This window comes from Monodelphis domestica, chromosome 2 (assembly GCF_027887165.1).
Source record: "Monodelphis domestica isolate mMonDom1 chromosome 2, mMonDom1.pri, whole genome shotgun sequence".
NCBI classification, from domain to species: Eukaryota; Metazoa; Chordata; class Mammalia; order Didelphimorphia; family Didelphidae; genus Monodelphis; species Monodelphis domestica.
Window position 1 is genome coordinate 83,419,039 of NC_077228.1, and position 14,591 is coordinate 83,433,629.

General features: G+C 35.9%; 1 protein-coding gene across 4 annotated transcripts in view; it reads left to right on the forward strand.

The window, feature by feature from the left end:
• The window catches only part of HMCN1 (hemicentin 1), a 520,282-nt gene that overhangs the window by 196,435 nt on the left and 309,256 nt on the right, over nucleotides 1–14,591 (forward strand). The gene's annotated exons all lie outside the window — the stretch shown is intronic.

Here is a 14,591-nt window from a genome sequence, read left to right on the forward strand (position 1 = left end):
CAATGAGAATCTTCTTACTTTCCACATCTCTTTTTCCCTCCTTCTACTTCCACGTGCAAGATCAATAAGGATTTGTTTGTCTTGATTTTATTCTTCCTTTTAACCTCTTTCCCAACTCTGTCACTGCCTTTTTGCATGATGTTTGATATATTTCCACAAAACTATTTATATTTGTGGGTATATGTGTTTTAAGTGTGTATACATGCATATGTGTGTTCAACTCTCATTTATCTGATTCAGATAAAGGTTCATATGATGTCCATTCTCCACACTTTTTTATATTTTTTTCCTCAGGTACCTCAATTAAAAAGAGTAAGTTCTACTCTTTTGTTCTTCCATTGCATACTAGTGTATTCCTTTTAGTCTTCCTTCTTAAAACCTAAAGATGAGAAACAGTCTACCCTCATCTCCTCTGTTTTTCTTATTTATCTCCCTCAATGCCTTTTGTAGACACTAAGTTTCTGAGAGAACCCACTTTCTTTCTACCTGTATTTAGAATAATAGCACTGTAAGATAATAAGAACCCTTCCATTTAATCTAATGGGGACAGAGCCAAGATCACAATTTGGTAGCAGTGAAAGCTGAAACCTCTCTGAGAATACTTCCAAACCCATCTTTAAAAAGCACCTCAAAAAGAGAAGAAGACAAAAAAATAGCAAGATGGAACAAGAGGGCTCTCCTGCTGAAAACAACTTGAAAGGTAGTCAGAGAAGTCAATCTTCACACAATAAGAAGGGAAAGAAGTACAACTGCACTCAGAAGAATGCTGCCCAGTGTAATATTTATTGGGAAAGGGAATGGGATTGGGAAAAAGGGAGATAAAAGGAGGTTTCTATGGGGTATGGAGGAGTTAAGGGGAGAGAGAGAATATTGCTTGGTGATGCAAGGGATGGAGATGCCCCCTGCTGAGAGGAAACAGCAGGGGTCCAATAAGGACGGTTTGTCTTTGAATGACTGAAACTGAAGTTCAGCTCCCTCTATGACCAGAAAAGATAGTCCACTTATCTGACTGCGAATTCAGTAACATAAAGTTTAATAATCCAGTTGGAATTGGAGTTTTTCCTTAACTTCAGAGTATAGGGCCAGGCCCTAGAGGCTGGCGGAGGGTTTGTCCCACTCCCATCTACTCTTGTTGCTCTAATTCAGAATCTTAGCAGTACACAGAAAGCAAACAAGAACAATTCTAACCTTCAGAAGCCTGTGTCTTTGGGCTGAACCAAGAAGAGCATGCCACTCCAGATTGGGCTGAACAAGCTCCACTCTCCTCCAACACCCGGAAGCAAGACCTCTCCCGGCAGGAAGGAAGTGCTAGTCACAAGACCCAACTGCCACTCCCAGTTGGCCCCTTCCCCCACAAACTGTCAGTCTTGTTTCCTTTCCACACCAGCTACCTCCCATCAATAGATGGTTCAATTCTAGGTTCTGAGCCCAGACATAGGCCAATTTTAGAATCCTGGGATACTCTTGCACTAACAACAGAGTACCCCATATTCCACACCTACACCATGAGGTGCCAAACCCTGAAACCAGCCCTCAGTGAGGTCTGGAAGCCCATTGGGCTTGGCCCTTTCAAGACTGTGCTGTGGTGACACTCTTAGTCCTAGGGCAAAATAGCTTGGAGTTCTGAGCCCTGAAATCCATCATAGGAGGAGACAAAGGCAGCAGCTTTTAGCACTCCCAGTTCACAAGCAAAAAAAGGCTGGGAAAATGAGCAAGCAGCCAAAGAAACAGCTAACCATAGAAAATTTCTATGGAGACAAAGAACAAGGTACCGAGTCAATAGAAGTTGGTGAGATCCAAGTATTACATGCAAAACATCAAGCAAAATTGGGAATTGGTTGTAGGCACTGGAAGAACTCAAAAAGAAATTAAAAATCAAATAGGACAGGTGAAAGAAAATGGGAAAAAGAAATGAAAGTAATGTAAAAAGAAAATAATGGCTTAAAAAGCAAAATTAATTGGTCAACTGGAAAAAGAGGCACAAAAACCCAATGAAGAAAAGAATTCCATTAATAGTAGAATGGACCAAATGGAAAAGAAAGCTAAAAAGTTAATGGAAGAAAATTCATTCTTTAACAATAAGAAGTGGAAAAATAGAAGTGTATGACTTCATGACACATTAAGAAAAAATAAAAAATAAAAAGAATGAAAAAAATAGGAGAAAATATGAAATATTTCTTTGAGAAAGCAACCGATCTAGAAAATATATCCAGAAAAGACAATTTAAGAATTATTGGACTACCTGAAATTCATGATAAAAAAATCTAAATATCATATTACAAGAAATTGTCCAAGAAAACAGCTCTGATATTTTTGAACAAGAGATTATAATAGAAATCAGAAGAATACATAAATCATCTCCTGTAATAAGTCCCCCAATAACAGTAAGAGCTGCCAAGAAGCCAGAAAGAAACAATTAAACTATCATAGAGCCTCAATCAGGGTTTTACAGGATTTCACAGCATCTATAATGAAGGATCAGAAAGCATGGAATATGATATTTCTGAAGGCAAGGGAACTGGGTTTATAACCAAGTATCACTTACCCACTAAAAATAATTATATTCTTTCAGGAGAAAATAATTTATTGAATAAAATATCAGATTTACAAGAATTCCTAAAGAAAAGACCAGGGTAAAACAGAAAATTTGATGTCCAAATACAGAATTCTAGAGGAGCATTAAAAAGTAAATAACAATTCAAGGGCTTCAGTAAGGTCAAATTGTTTATATTTCTATGTGGAAAGATATTTGTAACTCTTAAATATTTTGTCATTATTATAGTAGTTAGAAGAAGTATATATATATATGTAAATAGATAGATAGATAGATAGATAGATAGATAGATAGATAGATAGATAGATAGAGGCTATGGAAGTAAGCTCTTTAGGATGCAAAAAAATTTAGAGATGAAAGAGAGGATAACACTAAGACCATGTTGGAGAACCTATGGCATGAATGGTGGAGGGAACTGCTCCCTTTCTCTTTTCCATGGTTGCCTGAGGACATTTCTCATTGCACTTGCTCCTTTGCCCAGCACTTCCTCCCTCTCCAGTAAGGTACATGAGTAAGTACATGAATCATGCAATTGGCAGTTTGGGCACTTGGTATCTAAAAGGTTTGCCATCATAAGAGAAATGGAAAGAGAAATAAAATGGGGTTAACTTTATTACATAAAAAGGTATTCAGGGGAAAAAAACCTATTACAGTGGAAGGATGAGGTTGGTGACAAGGAATACTCAAACCCTACTCTCACTGTAATTATGTCAGAAAGGGAAGAACAGTCAGATTTATTGAGATATAGAATCCTATATTACCCTATATCAGTGAAGGTGAACCTTTTGGAGATGGAGTGCAGGGCTTCATTCCAACCCCACACCCTAGAATGAGTGCCATGCCCACCCTCTACCCAGAGAACAAGTGCCATGCTTCTCCCCAGGTATGCCCCTCTCCACACACACACACACACACACACACACACACACACACACACACACACGTGCGCACATGAATGGGTGAAGTAAGGAATGTCCTCAGTGAGTGTAGAGAGGGGGAGAGTAGTGCTCTAAGGGCTTTGCTCCCCTCCAGCTCTACTGCCTGTGAGCCTCCCACCTTACCTTCTTTATTTTCCCATTTGGCTACTGGGCAGAGTGGCAGGTGATGTGAAAAACTGTCCTCAGGCATGGTGGAGAGGGGGAAGGGAGCAGCTCTGTCTGAGTTCCTCTGTCTTTCTAGTAATGAACTCTGGAGTGGGAGAAGGGTGGCTGTATTCTCATAGAGATCATTCTGTGTGCCATCTTTGGCCCTGTGTCATAGGTTTGCCATCTATGGCCTATAGAAAAGTAGACTATTTTAGGGCATACAGACATTAGAACTCAGCCCAAGGTATCTCTCCCTTAATACTGTTGTTTGTGGTAGAGGTATTGAGAGAAACTGAAAGAACTTGTAAACCAAGATGCAAGAACCAGGGTTCCAAATAGAATGTTCCCAGGAGTTGGCAGTTTGGGCTGACAGGGGGAGGGGACTTGGACTTTAACTTGCAGTGTGAACAGCAAGTGGATTTCTTGTATCTAGTTTCTGCATTATGTGTTTCTCTGTTAGTACTCTCCTGTTTCTTCTTCAAAAAGCAGTTTCTAATCAAGTGCCCTTTACAGTGGCAAAAGAAACACTCCCTAGATTCTTTTCGCATGGATCTTGCCTGGTAACTAGGTTTCTGAGAAACAGATGTCTTGAAAGTCCTAACTGTGTTCAAATTTTTAATTTCCTCAATTTCCTTCTGTTTCAAATCCTTTTCAGTCCTCTCTAACTTATCTTAGGTCTTGAATTTCCTTACTCTGATCTGAATTGTTTTCAAATAGGTAACCTGCAGCCTCTCTCAATTCAATTAGGAAAATTGAGTCATATCTAGGGAAATCTTGAAAAATGTCCTCAAATTTGGTGTGCATTCCTTTAGAAATTGTCTACATACATGGCCAGCTATCTCGTCATTATCTGCTTCTAAATCTAAGATTGCCTCTGCCATTTCTGACAGACGGTCTATGTATGTGGCAGGATGTTCCCCTTTATCCTGCCTGATCTTATCAAATTTGGACCATGCACTAGGTTTGGAACAGCATTGCTTAATTACTTGAAGCAAATCCTCCCTGCACCGTTTAAGGTATGATATGCAGGTTGGATTGGCGAAGTCCAAATCCCTTCTTTGTTCTACAGAAGGCCAGCTTTTCAAATTGCTTTCAGATCTAATTTTTTCCAAAAATGTCCTTTTTTTCATGGGAGCTGAACAGTTCTGATAAAAGAAATACATCATCAAAATCTGGATCAAAGATCCGAAATGCTCTCTTCAGCTCCTTGTGGGATTTAAAAGGATTGTCCACAAATTTTGGAAAGTGATGTTTAATGGACTCAAGTTCCTGAGGAGTGAATTTTCTATGGGCCTTTGAGTGAATAACACCAGCATTAGTTGTTAGTTTGGTGACCTCCTTCAATGGACAGATTTTCTCAGGGGCACTAGCAGCCTGGTTCTCATTTTCCTTTCCACCTTCAGTTTCCTGAGGTACATTCTCTGATTTCCCATTGTCCTTGCCCATAACTAGATCTAGATCTTTTCCCTTAATGAGTTGTTCAAACACTGCCTTAATCATCTTGCCTAAGTTATTGTCAATGGCCATCACATTCTCTGCCTTAAGGGGAATCATGAATCTGAAAACTTTCTTCACTTGGGATAGAGTCTGCAACACAGCCATGAAGTGTACATATACTTGTGCCAGGACTTTCCAGAGAACGAATTCATTTTGAAATGGTATTTGTAACACAGTAATTGTCAAGTCTCCTACATAATCCGCACTTTCCACTACCATTTGAGTCAGTTTGCTGTATAGAATATGGTAAACCCAAAAGCAAGTGATGGCTGCCAAAACCACCACACCAAAAACTACTTGTTTGAACATATTTACTATCTGTTCTGCCTGTGGGATTGTTGGGTACAGTCAGACTAAGGTGCTACTTGAAATAGAATAAATGTAAACTGAGAAAACTACTACTGATTGGAATAGAATATGTAAACTGAAGGGAAACCTGTTTCTTCTGCAATGCCTGCTGTTCTCTGGCTTTTGACTAGAGAGTGCTGCTAAGGGAACCTGAAGCTGCTTATTTGTAATAGAGGTAGGAATGAGAGATGCTGAGGGAAGCTACCACACAGGGATGCTTTAACACAGGGGACTTCTCTGGGGTTTACTCTGGGGTTTGCCTACTGATCCCTACTGATGGCTAATGGACAAATCTATTTCCTAACCTTCTTCCTCCCTCACTCTCTCCCTTAACCACCCTCTTCTGGAAGCCTTTGGCTTCCTCCCTCTCCTCCCCCCTCAGTGGACTATAAAATACTCTAGTTTTCTTTCTCAGGTAAGGGGTTTATTGTGATAACAGAATGGGAAACTGAGGAAAGAGGGATGAGGATTTCCTTAATCTAAATGAAGTAAAATTGAGGGTTTGGGAAGTCACAAGTGTGACTCTTAGATGGTTAGGGAGATGGAGGACAACAGCAGTTCAAAATCTTCTTTCTTCTTCACAAAATCAGCCTGGCTTATCTCCTTTCTCAGCTTCAACCCCAGAGAAACAAAGTTCAAAGTCTCTCAGTTTCTCCTGGCCAGCTCAACTCTCATATAGACCACCAATCCAAAAGCCAAGTTTCTCTTTCTTGTCAACTTCAACTGTCCAAAGCCAGAGAACCTCAAAAACCAAGTCAGCCCCACCAGGGACTTTTAGCCAGGCTTCCACCTCCAGAGAGAGTGACTCCAAGTCTCCTCCCCCTGTCAGCTCAAACTGCCAACTCCTGGGAACATTCCATTTGGAACCCTGGTTCTTGCATCTTGGTTTACAAGTTCTCTCAGTTTCTCTCCATGCCTCTACCACATGTGCCAAGACTAGTTACTACTACAGGTTCCATTTTCTCCTAAGTTGGATGCTGTGGATTTTCAGCTGACCTTGTTCTATGCCACCAGAAGCTTTTTTTGCTGTCTCTGGACCAGAACTTTGTAGACTAAATGTATCTCTGAACCATCTTTCTTTCTGCTGGTAGACTTCTGTCCAGTTTCACAACTGTGTTAGTCCTGACTTTTCTGAAGGGTCCTCTTTCCATTTACAAGGGGGTTTCTGGATGATCTTAAGTGCAACTCAAAGATTAAATCAGTGTCTTTTACCTTAATTTCTCATTGGATTTCTTGTTCCTCATGCAATATAAACTTATTTTTAGCTTTTCTGGAATGGATATATTGGAGGTAGGTTGCTTACATCCATTTAGGTAGTTATCTTGGCTTAAACTCTTTCTCTTCTCAATCTTATTGTACATTTCTCCTTTTCAAGAACTCTTTGGTCTGGTCAAACTGGCCTTCTTGGTGCCCTGTATATATGACCTTCAGTTTCTCATATTTATATTTTTGTATAGATTGTCCCCATGAACAAAATGCACTCTCTCTTGACTTCTAATTTTGAAAGTAACTAGTATCTTTCAAAGAGAAATTCTAATAGAATCTCCTAAAATGAGGCATTAGCTAGCTGATCTCCAAACTAATGGAGCTTGCATCTCATCAGCCACCTCATAAGTTTTTATTCTCAAACTTCAAATTCTTTTTATCAATAGATATATGTGTATATACTTGCATATATATTCATATAATAAATAAAATAATAAAATATAAATAGTATTATGTAATATTAATTAACTGATTATAATTATGTAGTATATTATATACAATATGTTGTTCCATATTATATATAAGATAATATAGAATATAACAAATAATAATTAATTCTATAACAGTTTATTAATAAAAATTAAAAATATAAAAGCTATAATATATGCATGTTTATACACATATGTGTATATATGTATTTATGTCCACATATAAATATACAGGTGGGCATATATGCATACACAGTTTCTACTACTAGAATGTGACCTCATTTAAGATTAGTATTGTTTTATTCTTATTTTTGTATCTCTGGTACCAACACATTTTTGGGCACATAGAAAGTATGTAAGTGATTGTTGGTTGGTTGACTGAGAAGTTTTTTAGGACATGACTGTTAAGATAGTCTTATTTGGGGAAAAAAAACAGTATGGTGGCTAGATATAGACACAAGTATATACTCAAATTACACATACAAATGTCATATAAAATTAAGAACCAGGGAAAGCATATACTTTTTGTTTTATTGCTCATGAACAACATTTTCTCTCCATGAATTCACATGCATTCTAAGGTTAAATAACTATCTTCTGAAATAGATAGAATTTATTAAAATTATTTGTTGTTTAGATGATAGAATTGTTTAAAGCATTTAAAGCATTTATCCAGATAGCTAAAATAAAGCCAGATAAAACTACTTTGATCACAAAAATATAGTAAAATATCTATTTACTTCTATTATGTAATGAATATCACTCAAAAAATTCTTGAAATCTTGAAATATTCTAAAATCATAAATACTCTTAGGATATTAATGGGTTATAAAATACCACATAATCAATGTTGAACCTAAGGGAAATTATTAAAGTTGGTTTTGGACTTTTCAGTATTCCCTTAAGCTCTGCATAGCTTCTTGAGCCAGCCCCATTGCTCCTCCTTCCCACATCATCAAACCTCAAGTCTGGTACCACATCATATTGTGTTACCACTGGTTATCCAAGATTCTTCACTTTGGTATTCCTATGGCATTTATATTTCCTAATCCTGTTCCCCTTTAAAACTTTCCCTTGCCCTTTGCCTTTTTCCTTAGAGTCCTGTTTAGGTGATTGCTTAGCTAATTCTTAAAACCACAAAGCCTTAGAATTGTTATAAAAATATAAACCTTAAAGGTCATCTAATGCAAATGTCCTGTTTTATATGAAAGAAAAATTAGTCTCAAGTATATAGTGATTTATCCATGACCACACACCTAGTAGCTAATGAATTAAAACAAATTGTGTTCATGAATAATAATGGGTTAGCATGTAACCAACCTCCTTCTCTACCTTTGAACTGTCATTTGACATTTTTTTAATCCTTAACTTGTGTCTTAGGATCTATACTGTGAATTGGCTGCAAGGCAGAAGAGCAGTAAGGGCTAGGCAGTGGCGGCTAAGTAACTTGCCCAGTGTCTGTCTCCCAGCTAGGAAGTGTCTGAGGACATGTTTGAACCCCAGACCGCCTGCCTCCAAGCATGGCTCTCAATCCCCCGAGTCACTTAGATGCTGCCAATCAGCATGACATTGTGGTTTAACAATTTTCTTTTCTACTCCCACTCAAAGGAGATGGAAACACCATGTATGTTTCTAAGTTCCCTGAATCTGGGGTCAGGTGATGCTTTTTGACACTTTCTAAAGGATACTATGTAGACACATAGAATAACCATATGTCTTCCATATGTGTTATACTGTTATTCATCTCTCAGTTATGATTGCTCTCCATCTGAAAATTGCTGATTATATTTTATCTATTCCCCCCCCCTCTTTGCAAAGTGGAATTCTAGGAAAGAGATGAAAAGGAGGCAAGTAAAGACAATAAAATACAAAATCCTACCCAATAAACACAGTGGCCAGAATTCAGAGAATTACAAAGAAAGTTCAATGGAACTTTGGACCCATGGAGCCTTCATAATGATAAATCTAGCCAGCTGGGGTCTCATGTTTATTTTGGGACCTGGCAGTAAAAGGTGACTGGTATTACAAATGCAAAACCACTGTGAGCTCTGGCTAGAGTTTAAGCCATAACTTCACAATTTGCAGTGAAATATGGGAAATGATGAGTGCATCATTGTAAAAATGAGTGCGCATGGTAAAAAAATCATATTTATTGTTAAAGCTAGAGATGGTATAGTTCAAGAACTTAGATTATAGATTGACAAAATAGTTGCTCTTAAAGATTATCATTTTAAAGATACTTTTAGTCAACAGAGTTTATTGTGTGTGTGTGTACATTCTGCATTATAATTTAAATAAATGAATTCATTGTTTCATTATTGAATGTTCCTTAATTCCAAGTCACTTTAAATATTTACAGATCTGAAGACAATCATTCCTATTTTCACATATTGATTGCTCATTTAGATTGCTTTATGAGATCAGAATACATTTACAAAATAACCTAATTCAGAAGAGCATTCCCCAAAAAACAATAATAATATCATCAAACATTTATATAGCACTTTGAGGTTTGCAAAGTACTTTACAAGTGTTATCTCATGTGGTTCTTACAACAACCCTTGCAGTCAGGGATATTATTATCCCTTTTTTACAGATGAGAAACTAAGGCAAAAGTTAAAAAAAATTTGCTGAAGGTCACACAGCTGGAAATTGACAATGGATTTAAACCCACATCTACCTGACTCTGGGTTTCATATACTACCTGCTGTACAATCTAGCTACCCTCAAATCAGAAAAAAACGTTTAATCATCAGGGTTTTTTGACATCAACTGTTTGATTTTTAACAACAGGAGAGAAAAGCATGTTTTCAAATATTTGGGAAAGTTTTAAGATTTTCACTGATGTTAAATAAATCTGTTGTGACAGAAACTTTGTCAATTGGTTTGCTGATGGAGTGTTTGCCAAGCAAGTTGCTCTTTATAACAGCTTGGCAGTTTATTGAATTTTTTTCTCTCTGACATATTTAAAAGCTATTTTATGCTGAAACTTTTTGAAGGGAAAGGGGAACAAATAGAAATATGTAGAGATCATTTTTATGTTACTCACTTGCTTGTAATAATGTTAGAAGTTTGGGCTGAACTACAAAAGATAGAAACATGACATTACAATAGTTTTCAGTAAAGTGCTAGATCATCTAATCAGATCATAATTTTCATTAGCTATATAACTACTTATGTAGAAGACCAGTCATTTATAAATAGCGTACCAAAATTTAATGTGTGTGTTGAGAGAAACTCAAAATGAATTTTTAATGGAAAGATATTATAAGTTGTATTAAAGTTTTCAGGCCAATTATCAGAAATATGTTAATTTTAGTTATTAGTAATAGATATATTTCATTTATATTGCTGGTTAAATAGATTTTGTGGAATAACCTAGAAATTTCAACTACTACATATCATATTTCTGTAGAATGTTTTATGTGATGCATATAGCCTGAAGAAAATGTGTTGCCACAAATAACACATTTTCCCCCTTTCTCCTTTCTTTCTCTATTTCTTCCTTACACCGTAGGTACTTTGATATTTGCCCACTCCTCATGGATAAGGGAAAAAGGGAAGGAAATAAATATTTATTAAGTACCTGTTATGTGATGGGGGCTATGCTAAATAGATACTTTATAAGTATTATCTCACATAATTGAATAAAAATCTTGTGAGGTAGGTGATATTTTGATTCCCATTTTGTAGATGAGTAACTAAAGCAGCCAGAGGTTTAAGTAACTTCCAAGGGAGAAATATTAGTGACCTAGTAAGTATCTTAGTATATATTTGAATATAGATATTTCTCATGCCAGGCCCAGGTCTTTCTCTACTGTGCCCTATAGCTGCCTGAGAAGGAAACAGGATAGTACAGTGAGTATACCTCACTTCAATTATATTTGGTAAGGAGGGACACAGAAACACCTTTCTTTAAACTTTTCCCAGAGATTCTGCCATTCTTTGTGGGTTAATAAATATAAGCTATTCCTGTTTACAGAATGGCTATTCATATTGTTAAGTAGAGTTTCTCTATATTCTTGATGAGCACCTAATGAACTACTATAAAATATTTCATTTTCATTTTATCACTTTACAGAAATGTCTTTTCATTCCTTAGCTATTATATAAATTTATTTGATTACTTAATGTATATTTTTTTATTAGGCAGATTCAGAGTAACTTCTCATGCTGGTAATCACTCTTTAAGATAACTAGGTGGCACAGTAGATAGAGTACTGGACCTAGAAGGAAAACCTGAGTTCAAATCCAGCCTTAATACTTACTAGCTGTGTGACCCTGAGCAAGTCACTTAACAGTTTGCCTTAGTTTCCTTATCTGAAAATGAGCTAGAGAAAGAAATGGCTAACCACTCTAGGATCTTTGCCAAGAAAACTCCAAATAGGGTCAAGAAGAGTCAGCAGCCATTGAAACAGCTGAACAACAGCCATAAAATGATTCCTCTGTGTGAAGAATGAAAAAAAAAAAACAACCTAAGCATTTACTGTCTTGTTACCTGTGTGCTTTTATTTCCCTCTTATCTTTTCACATTAAAGTTGTCATTAAATATTTTATACCAACATAGCAATTTGGTCTCATCAAAACTAAATGAAAAGAATCATGAATATCCATATTTTCATTCCAACCCAACTTGAATTTCCATCTAATTCTCTGGCCTTGATCGAGTGTACTGACTATTCTTTATACAGAGTAAGACACAGATTTAATTTAAGATAACAGTCCTGGAGATGTATTTTGCAAATAGAAGCAAGTGCTTAATAAATAGTAATCAAATTGAATCAACTTTTCTTGTGTATTTACCTGCAGGAAAATTGGCTTTGGATTTAGGGAAAGCTCCTATTTCTGCCACATGTTGACTCAATGACTTTGGAAAAGTCATGTAATCTTTCACTCTTCTTTCTATGATTATAAATTGTAAAGCAATGCTGATCTGCATTAATTGAAAGTGTCTTAATAAGAGTTTTGCTTGTGATTGCAGGTGGAGTCTCTATAGGCTCTGTAAAATAATCAAACGTTTAGATTTAGAGAATGTAAACTGTTTATAGTCCATGGTAAAAGACTGTAGAATGCTATTTACTATCATTATTGTCATCATGCAAATAAAATGGCAGATCTTCCTTCTATTTTTCCTCTGACATTTTTTAAGTTTATTTATTTAATTATTTAATTTAGAATATTTTCCATGGTTACATGATTCATGCTCTTTCCCTTCCCTCCCCCAAATTCTCCTTCCCATAGCCAATGAGCAGATCCACTGGGTTTTACATGTGTCATTGATCAAAACCTATTTCCATATTATTGATGTTTGTACTAGGATGATCATTTAGAATTTACATCCCCAGTCATATCCCCATTGAACCATGTGATCAAACAGTTGTTTTTCTTCTGTGTTTCTACTCCCACAGTTTTTTCCTCTGAATGGACAGTGTTATTTCTCATGAATCCCTCCAAATTGTTCTGGATCACTGCATTGCTGTTAGTAGAGAAGTCCAGTACATTCAATTGTACACAGTGTATCAGTCTCTGTGTATAATGTTCTGGTTCTGTTCCTTTCACTCTGCATCACTTCCTGGAGGCTGTTCCAGGTCACATGGAATTCCTCCAGTTCATTATTACTTTGAGCACAATAGTATTCCATCACCAACACATACCACAATTTGTTCAGCCATTCCCCAATCAAAGGGCATGCCCTCATTTTCTAATTTTTTTTTTTTTGCTACCACAAAGAGCGCAGCTATGAAGATTCTTGTACAAATCTTTTTCCTTATTATCTCTTTGGGGGTACAAACCCAGCAGGACTGTGGCTGGATCAAAGAGCAGACAGTCACCCTTTGGGCATAGTTCCAAATTGTGTTCCAGAATGTTTCGATCAATTCATAACTCCACCAGCAATGCATTAATTTCCCAATTTTATCACATTCCCTCCAACATTCATTACTTTCCTTTGTTGTCATGTTAGCCAATCTACTGGGTGTGAGGTGGTACCTTAGAGGTGTTTTTATTTGCAATTCTCTGACTATAAGAGATTTACAACATTTTTTCATTTACTTATTAAAACTTTTGATTTCTTTATCTAAAAATTACCTATTCATGTCTCTTGCCCATTTATCCATTGGGGAATGGTTTGATTTTTTGTACAACTGATTTAGCTCTTTAAAATTTGAGTAATTAGACCTTTGTCAGAGGTTTTTGTTATGAAGATTTTGTCCCAATTTGTTGCTTCCCTTCTTATTTTGATTGCATAGGTTTTGTTTATAAAAAACTTTTAAATTTAATGTAATCAAAATTATTTATTTTACATTTTGCAATTTTTTTCTAACTCTTGCTTAGTCTTAAAATCTTTCCTTTCCCAAAGACCTGACAGGTATACTATTCTGTGTTTACCTAATTTTCTTATAGTTTCCTTCTTTATATACAAGTCACTCACCCATTCTGAATTTATCTTGGTGTAGGGTGTGAGAGGTTGATTCAAACCCCATCTCTCCCATACTGTCTTCTAATTTTCCCAGCAGTTTTTTGTCAAATAGTGGATTTTTGTTCCCAAAGCTGGGATCTGTGGGTATATCATAGATAGTCTTGATGAGGTCACACACTCCAAGTCTATTCCACTGATCCTCCTTTTTGTCTCTTAGCCAGTATCATATTGTTTTGATGACCACTGCTTTCTAATATAATTTGAGATCTGGTACTGCTAAGCAACTTTCCTTCACTTTTTTTCATTATTTCCCTTGTTATCCTTGGTATTTTGTTCTTCCAAATGAAATTTGTCGTGGCTTTTTCTACTTCAGTAAAAAAGTTTTTTGGTAGTTCAATGGGTATGACACTAAATAAGTAAATACGTTTTTGGGTAGGATTGTTATTTTTATTATGTTACATCATCCTACCCATGAACAACTAATGTTTTTTTTCCAATTATTTAGATCTAGTTTTAATTGTGTGGAAAGTGTTTTGTAGTTGTGTTCATATAGATCCTGTGTTTGTCTTGGCAGATAGATTCCTAAGTATTTTATATTGTCTAGGGAGATTTTTAAATGTAATTTCTCTTTCTAATTCTTGCTGCTGAAATGTCTTGGAAATATATAGAAATGCTGATGACTTATGGGTTATTTTGTATCCTGCTACTTTGCTAAAGTTGTTGATTATTTCAACTAGCTTTTTAGTTGATTCTCTAGGATTCTTTAAGTAGACCATCATACCATCTACATCATTGCCTATTTTCAGAAATGTGAGAGGAATTAGATGAAAATAGTATTTAATGAGAAAAACTGAGGAGATAGAATGAAAGGAATAGACAAATAAATAATTTTACAAATTGTTTCTAAAAATATAAAATTATATTTTAATTATAATTAAAATTACCCATTATAGATTTTATAGATTACATAGGTATTTATATAACCCATTAAAATA